At 35.1% G+C, this 14,238-nt stretch overlaps 1 pseudogene; it reads left to right on the top strand.

The window, feature by feature from the left end:
• Positions 1 to 11,224: 11,224 nt before the first annotated feature.
• On the top strand, positions 11,225 to 11,343 carry LOC148519991 (5S ribosomal RNA; annotated as a pseudogene).
• The last annotated feature ends 2,895 nt before the right edge of the window (positions 11,344 to 14,238 follow it).

Genomic DNA, 14,238 nt, shown 5'->3' with positions numbered 1-14,238 from the left:
GCACACTATTATTGGACCGTCAATGCACTTTCCCAGATTTTTAAAGAAATACTTTTGTTTTTTATAAGAAATGGGGGCCGTATATTGAAACTTTACCACAGGCTCAACAAAATCATAATCTGAAATTATTTGAAGCTACTACTTGATATATGCATAGACAAATACTTTCTGAAACCAATTCACTGAATCCTGATATATGAATGTATTAATGTCAGTGTTTTGTAAATTATTTTATATTTCAATGCTGACTCTTGATATATTACTTATTCATGGACATTTCTGTTTTGGGCTGCTCTTTTCTTCCCCATTCTATATCCTCCCTTCCCTTGTCTTATCCTAATATGTCTTTATTATTTTTACTTTGTATGTTTATATGTTATATTTACAAAGATATGCTTCATATTGAATTGTATATTATTTTGATATTGATGTTTGATGGTCATCGATATATGCATATCATCTGATACTGTGTACATTTTATAAAAAATCTCAATAAAAAAAACAAGTTAAAATAAACTAGAAAATGTAGAACATATGATTACAGTTAAGTCACTTTGGTAATTAAATTTTATATTGAACAGTGAACATGTGCTTGAGTTTTTAATGCTTTCATTTACCACACACATGGATAACATTAAAAATAATATACAAGGTAGCTATTTAAGCTAAGACATTTTTAGACAGATAAAACAAAGTCAAATCTGTTCCTTTGTACTATTTGCATTATCAATCAGAACCATTGTCCTACACAAATAAGTACAGATTTATTTTTGATGGGCAGTTATGGGAAAATAATATGTGAGTGCACCCATGTATAATCCACATAGAGAAAAAAGTAAAAAACTAAATCTATGCATGAGCTCAAGCTTTACACCTTTAAAAATATTTCCTTTAATGTGTTCAATTATTTTTAAATTATGCAATATGCCTTATTTTCACATTCTAATGAGTTTCTGCATTACTTTAGATTTTATTTGGAAAAGTCATCACATGAAAAACAAAATATAATCTGTTAACAATGTATGATCAAATGACATCTAGATATGTTATTCATACAAATTAAACCACTCTTCAAACCACATATGTGAATGCGCACCAAGACTTCCATCTCTCTAAAATTCTTTAACATCATTATGACTATTATTCTATGTTGTCTATTTCTTTTGACAAGCAAAAGTGTGATTTGTTAACATGTAACAAATAATGTTTGGAGTGCTATGCTGGCAATACACTGTGAGATAACTCACCATCAGATAGACCAATTATCTGATGTTGTCATACACTGTCAAATAATTGGCCACTCTGCCTGATGGTGAGTATATCCACTATCAGATCTGAGCACCAATTATCACATCAGTCGGCATGCTGAAAGATTTCTCATGACTGACTAAGCAATAATTGGTGCTTGGTCATGGCCATACACTGTGCAACTTTTAATAATTGCACAGTGTATGGCCACCTTTAGGTAGGTGTATTTTGAAAAGTTGTTTAAAGGTTGGGACCTACACCTTGTATTATATCATGACTCCTAAGTGATTTAAATACCCTACTATTTGGATTGTGAACTCTTGAAAACTAATAAATACTTCCAAGGATATTCCTCATAGGGGGTGATTCAATTGTTGCATGGGCAGCGATAATTAATGAGTGCCCAGTTTTGCAATTCAACTGTTCTGGGCTCTCATGAATTACTGTCCTCTTCGCACCTTATTAGACCAGCTTTAGCCAAGTAAAAAAGCTAAACCTGTCTAAAGTTCTGGTTAGGGTGAGCTAACCACAGGTTTCTCACACATTTTTGCTTGCACCCTCCTGAGGGTGTGAGCAGAATAGCCAGCCCCCGGCACCTATCAGGCTGGAATGGATCATCAATTTTATTGCTCCATCAGGCGCCTTAAAAATAGCCACCAGCTGAACAACTACATCACCCCCATAGAGTGCATTATTCTAATTAGCTAAAAAGGAAATTTGAAAAAATACACTGTCGTTTGATAAAATACAGCACAAGCTTTATTAGAATCACTATGAAAGACTATCTGTTACTTGTTAAAATTATGCCAGGAAAAAAGTATGAGCTTAGCAAAAACTGTTTGTCAAACAGCATTCAGAGCACACTAAACGTACATTTATAATCTTTTAAGACCCTAAAGGCTTTTCAAAACTTATGGCAGCTTCAATAATTAGTGCTTTCTAGCCATACATAAAAAGTGTCACTTTCTCTACTTTATACTTTGTTATTTTGCTGACTGTAATACCTTTCTTCCTCTGAACTATATCAAAGGAAGAAAGACAACAAAAGTGAAGGAAGAGAAATGGATAATGATGTTATTGAACTGTTTGGTGCAGTACATTTTAACAAATATAATGATTTGCATTTGTCTCTGAATGTGCATTATGTTCTGCTAAGGCATCACTATATTTTTCCACTATTAAGTCATACTGTATAATAATAAAGTTTCTGACACTACAAAGCAAATGTGACAGAGCAATATGCATTTGTCTATACTTTGCTTGTTGTGTATGCTTGTTATATCAAGACAACTGTCACTTAATATCAACATGCTTACAAAAAGCACAGATTAATGTATCATGAATTAAGAAACTAGTGATTTCTAAAACATTGTATGAAATGAAACCATGTAATACATTATGATAATTTGCATGTTTTTTTCAAGTCTAAACACTTATGAATATTGTAAATACCACTTGACAAATTAGTATGGTATATTGAAGTTTTGATGCATGTAGACCTCATGAATTTGTTTAATGTAAGGGGATTATTTGAATCAAAATTAATTAACACTAAGCAGATACAAATATAGAATACGGTACAACACTTAGTTTACAGCAATAGACGTATTAGGCATATGGGGGCAGATGTATATACTCTGGGAAGTGATAAAGTGGAGAGTGATAAACAACCAACCAATAAGCACCTGACTGTCATTTTTCACAGCCTGTAACATGACAGCTAGGAGCTGAGTGGCTGGTCATTTTTCACTCTCCACTTTATCACTTACCAGAGCTTTATACATCTGGCCTATGATTCTTTAACATTAATAGCTACAAATTACTGTATTTTCTCTTCTGTGGCTTCAATCTGTAGTGTGAATTGTAGTGTTGGGTTGATAGGTCAACTTCATGGAAATTATTTAAAAATGTATTGCAACTGATTCAATTAAATTATTGTTGTTCATAAGAATGTCATAAATGTACAAAATTAAATTTGTAATGTTTATTTGTTAAATGTTTTATACATTTAAAAAAATGTTTTAAAAAAAGTTAAATACGGCTTTAGTTCAAAAAATTCCAGTACAATCTTTGTAAACTAATCTGCAATACACTAAAGCCCTACAAGTAATATAATCTGCTGAGATCTTTTAATAGCTCTTTAGTGGTGTTAATTGCTATGTTCTTAAGTACAGTATACTATATAAATGTGGAAAAGTTTTAAGAATGAAGATGACGGGGCAGGATTTTATGTCTATCTCTTCTGATAAATTATCTACAGTTGCTTTCTATTTGCTGATGGCTGTCACAGCCTCTACTGTTCTCTCCAATTATTCTGTTAATGTTTTAGCCCAATAATGTAATTTAAAGAAACAAACACTTTTAAAGCAACAACATTTTACACTCATATGATGTAACCATACAAGTTAATGAAACACCTTCTATAACAAAATGATTTTGTTAGTTCTTCATTTGGCAACTTTTTACAGGTTTGCATTGTCATGATTAAACCAGGAATCATTTTTTATCTGCTTTTACAAAATAATAAATTTACAATTTGTTTTTATAATAGATATGAGAAAAACTAACATTATATATTAAGTGCAATATACAGGGAACACAAGAACATTTAAAGCATAAACATACTTTTCCATGATTCCATTAGTCAATTCAACTCTAGAATAAATCATTTAGTTTTCCAGATTATGCAAATACCATCAAAATATGACTTAAATTACTGTACAGAATGTTTAATTATAGATGTTATAAAACAAATATTTAAAAAAGTAGAAATTATTTTCTTTATTTTTGTTTGTCATTTTGTTATTAACACAGGAGCCTATCTCATATTCGTATTCAGAGTAACCTCTTTCCGGGGCTACACTGTATCTGTCAATGCTAACAGGCATAGGAAATCCCATAACACATTTCACTTGTAGCTACTTGGGATTCCCTACAATGAGGGAATGTTCAGATGATGTCACTTTTGTTACATTACATGATTTTCTGTAGGGTGCCTCATTAAGCTACCATATATTTGACAAGAAACAAGTTTTAAAAGGAAAAATGTACTTCATTGTCAACTTTACTATATTTTTTATACTATAATGTCAAAGACATTGGCATTCCTGGTATTAAGCTACTGTATGTAGTTGTCATATTATATCACTTTCTTGTAAATCACACAAAGCTTGCTCACTGCCGACAGTCAATATTTCAAAAGAAATTGGGCAAATGTACTAAGCTCTGGAGAGTTATAAACTACCAACCAATCCACTTCTAATGGTCATTTTTCAAACACAGCCTGTAACATGACAGTTAGGAGCTAAGGCCCTCATTCAGAGCCGCTCGTTAGCGGCAGTACGCTCGTTCCGAGCGATGTTTGCACATCTGCGCATGCGTACGCTTTTTAGTACGCATGCGCGAACCAGTCAGTGCGGCCGAAAATCCTTTGTACGCTATATAGTGAGTGCCTGCTATTTTGAGTGGCAGAATGAGGCGTATGTGGGTGGTAACAGGGGAAGGTGCTTGAAAATGGGGAGTGGAGATCCGAACGCAGGCGTGCTTAAAGGTCAAAGCGGGCGTTTTATGGGTGTGTATATTTAAAACAGCAGCGTCATTGACCACGTCACTGGGTTATTTTATAGCCAGAACTGCACGCAAATTTGTGGTAGCAAACACCAACCACAAGAATAGCGAGCAGTTCATTCGCTGGTCGATGTACTCGATTAATCTAATAAATAGCGGACATGACGTAGGATGCGTGCGGCCAGGGGGCGTTTTTAACAAATAAACGAGCGTATGTTTTGCTCGTTCGTTCAGACTTAGAGGTGTGAACAGACTGCAATGTGCGTACGGATCATTTGAATAGCCACCCCTTGTTTTTAAACGAACGACCGCAAATAGCGTACGGCTCTGAATGAGGGCCTAAGTGGCTGGTAGTTTATCACTCTCCAATTTATCACTTTCCAGACCTCTCCCCATGTTCACATTCACACACATTTCACAGAATGCAACAAACTGCCTGGTATTGTGAGGTTCCAACCTTACAGCAACTACCTGGAATTGTGAGATTCCTACCATACAGCACCTTTTTTATTTTCAGTATATTATAATAGTAGCATACAGTAATATTTGTCCACCCCCTACCCTGTCATTTTACTATAAAACTATGTCTAAAACTCTATGCATGTTAAAGCTGTCTGAGATGTTACTTTGTAGTGAAATTGGTGGAATAATATGTACAAGGACTCTTTGAATGCATCACTGCTCTAACCAACAAGGAGTACTGCACACTGGACTCTATGCAGAGATGGACGCAATTAGCAGTGATGCTAACAAATGGTAATGCAGCAGGAGGCATCTGTAGGAAAAAGACGGCTCCTGCCAGCATCTGCATCAGATCACAATCATGACCATTGGTCATGATGGCCAAAGTTGTCATCTATGTAAGTAAGCTTAAGCTGACTGAGAATGGGCAATGGACCTGCTAAGCTGGGGTAAGGAAATCTGTGTGGAAAGATGCAAACTCTGTCCGCGTCATTCTGAGAAAATGAAGGTGTGGCAACACACCTTCATTTACGAGAATACAGGCATGCTCCACTCACTCCCTGCCCCGAAATGGCTGCATTATGTCAATCAGGCTGCAGCTTGGGGGAAATGTGAGAGATCTCGTAATAGAAGAATGGCGCATGCATGGTACAGATTGTGCACATGAACCAATCTTCTAACAGCAGAGGTGTATGCAAACTATTGGGATTACGTACATCTCTAAATGAGGACTACTGTTAGTGGCACTGTAGTGAAAAATGCAATGTGAGATATATGTAAAAAGGGGTCTTTTTTTCTCAACAATAGTGTACAAATATCCACCATTGCAAACTTTTATTTTGAAGTTATATTAATAAATGCTCTAGTGGATTTAGAGGGTCTATTTTGTAAATGTATACCCTATCCAATATCTAGATAGAATCTTATACAGAAGATCAATTTACAGGCCACTGAACTTCTGCAGATGTTTCTTTATCCACAATATGCTGACTTCCACAGCCATATATAAAAATAGCTGCACATCCCATAGTAAACATAATTAGCAAACCTAGTGATAACAACACATTAAGTGGTTTTAACTGTGGTGCACAAATATCTTTATTGTACAATACTTTTCTGCTTACACAGCTGATGTTGAAAAGATGTTGTAGTGATGGGAAGCACTATTCTGTACTTTTGGCATCCCAGCCAGAAATAAAGCTTATGGTCCTGTGTATCAAGCTTTTTTTTCGTAAAATTAAGTAGAAACTGCAGTTTATGCATACTTTTATGAATTGTTGCTATGTACTAATAGCACAATGTAGGAGATTTTGCAGAAATCTCCGTCAGGGTGCTAATAATCATTGCAGATTGCAGTCCTTTTCACAGACTGCCGGGGATGTAACTCTCAGGGACAACATGAAACCATTGTCCCTGCGAGTTTCCCTTGGTACATAGCAGGTATATTTTCATTGAAAATGAAAATATCTAACGTGATAAGGATCCTTAACATTCCACAATTATTAATACATAGACCCCTAAGTCTGTGATCTCCAGAATGTCTTAATTTGCTTCCTCATATATTATACAAATTATTCAAATGGACAAGTCAATGCCTCCCACAAGATCAGCAAAGTAACCTTGTCTTGTTGTTTACATTGTACAGTTTCAATTTGCTACAGGTTATTCTATACCCACCCACTTAAAAACTGATGACATAAAGCAGATGTCAATAATTGAATGTATTCAGACCATAGTCAAACACACCATAAGAAAGTCACATAAATGTACAATTTATGTATTATTTATGTCATTGAATGTGTATTTTATTTTTAGGTTTAAAAATATAGGAAATAAAAGACAGCCATATGACAAATATAAAATTGCCTATGTATTATTTATGTTATATAAATGATATCTTAATATAATGGAAAGAAAGTTGTTGATATACAATAACTAATGTATTAAGAATTGACAAATCGCTATATACATATTATTATTCACTGTTATAGTTTTTAAATAAGAAAATGAAACAAACAGTAGATATGCATAAAAATATACAGAAATGTAAGGTACATTTTCTAAAACCAAGTAAAAATTATTAAAGTAAACTACATTTTGTATAATCGAGAAAAAATGTCTAGATGACAGCAAAAAGTCTATCCTGTAACTTTGTGTTCCAGATAAAGTCATAGTTGTATTAAACTCCTGTAAAATGAATTGAAAGTGCTTATAGCATAAATAAGACATCCCCAAGGGTACTAAACAAGTAGAACTTAAAAACAGGTCTCAAATAGAAGTTTAGAACATATTGTCTGCTGTTTTTAAAAGTCAACTACTAAAAACAACTTCAGGGAAAATAAGAGGTGCCAGAATTTTATTTTTATGTAATCACACATCCAAGATACAGAACATCACATACACCCAATTTAGCTCAATATGTTCAGTGAAATGCTCCAAGTGTTGAAATTCAATGCTGAATATAACTATATATATGTTCTTAGCTTCAAAACAAGAAAAAAATTAACGCAAACGCTATTCTTCAAAAAACATTATTTTAATTTTTTTCTAACAAGTTACAGTACTGTAAGAGTGGGAGGGAAAAATGAAGAAAAGTTTGAAATGAATAAATACCAATTTAATGAGAATTTCCACTTAAAGAGCACATTAAGGCAAAAATCTGTTCAAGCAGCAATACATACATTTGCTTTCATTGTCTCACTTTAACTAGACATGAAGAAAGCAGTGATCTGCTTGCTTGCTGTGGTATTATTGCAGATTTGAATGTGTCAAATCAATCTTCTGCAGCCTAAGTCCTTTCCTGTGTGTGTGTGCACTATATATATATATATATATATATATATATAGTGCACACGGAAAGTAATCACAGCGCTTCACTTTTTTCACATTTTGTTAAGTTGCAACCTTATTCCAAAATGGAATAAAACCTACACACAATACCCCATAATGACAACATGTAAAGAGTTTTTTTACATTTTTGTGAATTTAATAAAAAAAAATAAGAAATCACATGTACATAAGTCTTCACAGCCTTTGCCATGAAGCTCAAAATTTATCTCAGGTGCATCCTGTTTCCACTGATCATCCTTGAGATGTTCCTACATCTTAATTGTAGTCCACCTGTGGTAAATTCAGTTGATTGGGCATGATTTTGAAAGGCATACACCTGTCTATATAATGTTCCACACATGACAGTGCATGTCAGAGCTCAAACCAAGCATGAAGTCCAAGGAATGTGTGTAGACCTCAGAGACAGGATTGTCTTAAGACACAAATCTGGGGAATAGGAATAAAAAATATCTCTTGCTTTGAAAGTTCCAATGAGCACAGTGGCCTCCATCATCCGTAAATGGAAGAAGATTGCGACCACCAGGACTCTTCCTAGAGTTGGCTGGCCATCTAAACTGAGCAATTGGGGGAGAAAGGCACTCGTCAGGGAGGTGACCAAACCCCGATGGACACTCTGTCAGAATTACAGCATTCCTCTGTGGAGAGAGGAGAACCTTCCAGAAGGACAACAATCTCTGCAGCAATCCACCAATCAGGCCTATATGGTAGAGTGGCCACTCCTTAGTAAAAAGCAAATGGCAGCCCACCTGGAGTTTGCCAAAATGCACCTGAAGGACTCTCAGACCATGAGAAACAAAACTCTCTGGTCTGATGAGACAAAGATTGAACTCTTGGTATGAATGTCAGGCATTATGTTTGGAGGAAACCAGGCACCGCTCATCACCAGGCCAATACCATCCCTACAGTGAATATATAACAGCATGGTGGTGGCAGCATCAATGAAAACCTGCTCCAGAGTGCTCTTGACCTCAGACTGGGGCAATGGTTCATCTTTTAGCAAGACAATGACCCTAAGCACACAGCCAATATATCAAAGGATTTTCTTTAGGACAACTCTGTGAATGTCCTTGAGTGTTCCAGCCAGAGCCCTGACTTGGATCCGATTGAACATCTCTGGAGAGATCTAAAAATGGCTATGCACCGATGCTTCCCATCCAACCTGATGGAGCTTGAGAGGTACTGCAAAAAAAAATAGGCAAAACAGCCCCAAAATAGGTGTGCCAAGCTTGTGGTATAATATTCACAAAAACTTGAGGCTGTAATTACTGCCAAAGGTGCATCAACAAAGTATTGAGCAAAGGCTGTGAATACTTATGTACATGTGATTTTAGTTTTTTTTTAATTAAATTTGCAAAATCTCAAAAATCTTTTTACTCATTGTCTTTATGGGGTATTGTTTTAAACGAATTTTGAGGACAAAAATGTATTTATTGCATTCTGGAAAAAGGCTGTAACATCACTGGAATGAACTCCAATGTTTCAGATTATTTTAATCTTTTTTCAAGGATACAGCATAAAATAGATTAAAACATAAAGATTGAAAAAATATAAAAATTATCTGAAACGTTGGAGTTAATTCCAGTGATTAGCAGTGGATAATTTAATGATCTAAGAAGTCCCGAGAGTGCCGCCATGTTTTTGGACATTTTCATGACACTTCTATCTGTGTGTGGAGGGCACCTGGGCAAGTAAAACTTTGTATTGGGAGTGCCAGACAAAACAGATTATATATATATGGGGACTACTTTTTCCCCAAGTTTTGCGAATTTGTTCATGGGATGTTGGGAGAAAAATTATGTGTACAATAACAACCCTTTTAAAGATAACATTATTTTTTATAAGAGGTACATCGATGATATTTTAATCATTTGGGAAGGATCAGAAAGAAATTTTAACAATTTTTTATCACATATTTTAAATAACAATATGAATCTTAAATTTACATCCAATTTTAATGACACAAGTATTGAGTTTTTAGACTTGGTTCTAATCGCCACAGAGGATAAGATTTGTACAAAGAATTTTATAAAAGGAGTGGATGCTAACAGTTACCTGCATTTTAAAAGTTGCCATTTAGATAAATGGAAGAGAAATATTCCATACTCCCAGTTTTATAGGATTAAACGCAACTGTAGCGATGTCACAAGCTGCAATGAACAACTGGAAGTGTATGCTAACAGATTTAGAGAGAAAGAATATCCTGAGGCACCAATAATGACAGCAATGTTGAAAACTCAGCAACTAGAAAGAAGCAAACTACTCCAATACAGAACTGAGAAACCACTGAGAAATGAAATAGTACAATTTATAACTACATATAGTAGTCACAAGAAACAAATCAAGAAATCCCTCAACAAAAATTGGAATATCCTTCCAATGGACCCAATACTCAATAAGATTTTACCTCCCAGACCTCAAATTGTTTACAGAAAATCAAGAAATTTGAAAGACATATTAGCACCAAGTATGCTAAGGCATAAAGACAAACTAACCATGAACACCTTGAAATGTAAGGGAAGCTATAAGTGCGGCCATTGCAATATTTGCAAATACCTCCACCCTAAAAGGAAAACCTTTACGAATTCAGATGGATCCAAAGAGTACACCATAAAGGATTTCATTAATTGCAACTCGACATCAGTAATTTATCTGTTAGAATGTACATGCGGACTTAAATACGTAGGCAAAACCAAAAGACCCTTAAAAATGAGGATTCAGGAGCACATCCGGAATATCAAAAATCAAGTAGAGGGACACGCAGTCTCCAAACACTTTTTAACAGAACATAATTCTAACGCTGAGGAGATTACTTTTAAAGCTATTGAACATGTGACTTTAGGAGAGAGAGGAGGAGCTTTTAGGCAATCTATTATCAAGAAGAGAAATGTTCTGGCTGTTTGAATTGGACACACTGGCACCCAAAGGTTTTAACTAGTACTACGAAATTGCTCCCTTTTTGTGATATGTTCAATTCCCATCTACTATTATACCTCCTTATTGCATGGATGGGCCTGACCAGTACCTCTAGGGATGAACTTATTGGTAAGATCAGGTTTAGTAGAAATAATTTGTCACTATTTACCTTTTCACAGATTGTATTTGCTGCCACACCATCATGTATGAACCCAATCTTGTCTGATCTAGGAAGCAAAGCACGATTGGGCCAGGTCAGTACTGGGAAGGGCAACCTCTTAGGAATACCTGGTGCTGCAAATATGGGTTGTTAGCTAGAGCCAGGGGGGAAGTAATGATAGTAAGGGCAAAGATTTGCCGCGACTACAGAGCACTGAAAAACACCTTGTAATTACTGCATTTTTATAGGTACTACTGGAACATGGTTACCAGGAACTGATGAACTGATTAAAATAGGAAATCCACTATGTATAGGGGTTCCCGACCACACAGGATGTGATGCGGATTCTTGACCTTTTGAACCCCTAGAGGGCTATAAAAAGCGAACCTTTACACCAATACACCATCCCCTTGATGAAGTCATAAGACAAAATGTATTGGGAGTGTTTGCTGCTACTTCATGCACTTTGGACTACTACTTCTCATCCTTATACAGATAAGCTGCTATTTTTTAATCTGCTACTATTTTTAAAATATTTTTACTGCCTTTTTTTGCTGGCTTTTTGTTTCATTCTTTCATGTACTTTAAGGGATTTTATTAGCCTTTCAGGTGGAAATCCTATATTTGTTTATAATAAATTGTTATATTTATATATATATATTTCTTACACTGTTATTTATTGCACTAGCACTTTTTGCTTTCACCATATATCTAGTATTTTCCTAATAGGATTGCACGATTATTTTGAATAAGCATTGTTTTTTTCTTAAAACCTCATACATCATTTTATTATGTTGATGCACTAATACATGGTACTCATTGGATACAAATAATTTTTATGTATAAGTTTCCTACCACATTTCATATATGTAATTTCTTGATAATGATTCATTATGGAACCAAAGCTTCAATGGAATTGATAAGTATGGCTACTTGAAAGTTATACTTGCCATAAATGCCTGTACCAAGATGCCACTGTGATATGATTGTCTGGATGTGGAATTGGAAAGTGTCCTAATCATTAGCTATTAAATAGTTTTTTTATATGGTGAACATGCTGAGTTCTCCTTATTTTGAATATATATATATATATATATATGCCTAATGGGAAGTGGAGTCCTATGAATCTGATCCGGAGTTGGGACCTTGTGTTATACCACTAGTACAGCGGCGAAAGTGACTGCATCTTGGGGCTGTACACGAGAGCCTTTCTGCTGATGGTGATCTCGATTACTGGACTAACTTAATTTATGTGTAAGTCTTTTATGCACTTTGATTAAAATACCAATTATATTTTATTCACTGTGGTGCGCATTTGTTTTTTGCTTCTTTGACCATATTTATATATATATATATATATATATAAATATATATATATACAAATTAAGGAAGCAAGTATGTGCTTGTATGCTGATGTGTGCATTTTAGATTTTAACTAATAGATTTAAAAAATAACATTTTTATTGTTCAAGTAAACAAGTGATTAAACACAAGACAGTAATAATATTTAATGTTCATTGTTTTTATATCACCAAATATTAAATGGCAGTTTAAATAGAAAAAGTAGAAAAAATAAACATTACTTGGTTCACAAGTTGATTGAAAATCAACTTAATTTTATTTTGTTTAAATTACTGTCTAAATCAAATAACTTTTATTAGAAAAAAGTTTATCTTTAATGTATATTGACATTGTTGAATAATATTTGTTTTTTCAAAAATGTTTTTTATTGAAATGACAATAAGTACATTACAGTAGAGAGCAGACATGCTTTACAGTTTATTGTAAATGCACTGTAAATATGATATGTAGTGAACAAAAAAGCAGATAAAATGAAGCACGTTTACAGAGGTGTAAAATTACAATGTAACATATAGGAGGAATTCAATTGCAGGTGGGATATTAAAAAACCCTGCTGCGTTTGGTTTTTCCTGCAGCTACAGGGTTTTGCTATTTAACTAAGGGACTGAAAATTAGCTACAGTGATTTCTGTAGAAATCACCAAGTCTTATTTCTCACACCTCCAGCGCAAGTCTGATTTTTCTTAAAATCATTAATTTAAGCAAAAAATCAGCAGAACTTGCTCTGGGACCCCAGCGGCACCCCCCTCAAGAGGCCTAATTAAGCAAATGGAAGTTTCCGATTAGCTTAATTAGTCTTTTCTGACTCACCTTCTGAAGTGGTATCTTCTGCATTCAGTTTCGGGAGTCGGGTCTTCTGCAGCAGGGTGAGTATGTGAGTGTTTGTGAGTGTGTATGAGTGAGTGTATGACCCCCCTCCTGTGTGGGTTTATAGCCAGCCCTAGGAGAACTACATCACTCAGCTGCCCTTGCAGCTCCAGATTGTATTTTAGTTTTTTACCATGCCGTTAAATTAAAACAATATTGTATTTGCTTTTTAAGCTCATCATGAAAAGTATCAATAAAGCTTTCCCAATTTGAAAAGAAGTACAGGTTTTTCTACTGTAGACTAATGTAGACAGTAAGCTGTGTATGGGAAAAAGGCCATATTGTGGGGAACAGGAATTAGTAGGGGAAGGGACTAATTCCTAGGGTTAACTTACTCGTACAATGTCTTAACTTTTTTCTGAAAGGGGTAATGATGCTATGAAATAAAGGTACTGGTACTCATCTAGACTGCTGAAGGTCACATGGCCAGGTTAGGATCCACATAGTCTAATAATTTGCTGGAATGGACCAGTCTGGTGATAGAAGTTCCAGAAAAAACTTTACAACATTAAAATGTTAAAATGCACTATCAATGACTATCCAGATGCACAAATTCTCAGTACTGTTAACAGGGGCGTCTATAGAGAGGAAGGGGCCCATGTGCGTTCCCCATCCGAGGCCCCCTCCTCTCTTCCCGGCGGCCGGCAGCTGACTGAAGAGGCTGGCTGGGCACCGGAGCATTAGTAGACTCTGGGCATTAGAGTGTGCCCAGAGTCTACTGTGCATGCACAAAACACTGGAAAACAGCTGCGGTGGCCATTTTTCTGGCTTTTTGTAAAGCACTGACACCCATTGCGGGACCTCAGAAAG

Source organism: Taudactylus pleione, unplaced genomic scaffold (genome assembly GCF_031769625.1).
Source record: "Taudactylus pleione unplaced genomic scaffold, aTauple2 ptg000179l, whole genome shotgun sequence".
NCBI lineage: Eukaryota > Metazoa > Chordata > Amphibia > Anura > Myobatrachidae > Taudactylus > Taudactylus pleione.
Note: the sequence above shows the minus strand (reverse complement) of the source record. Positions and strands in the feature narration are given on the sequence as shown.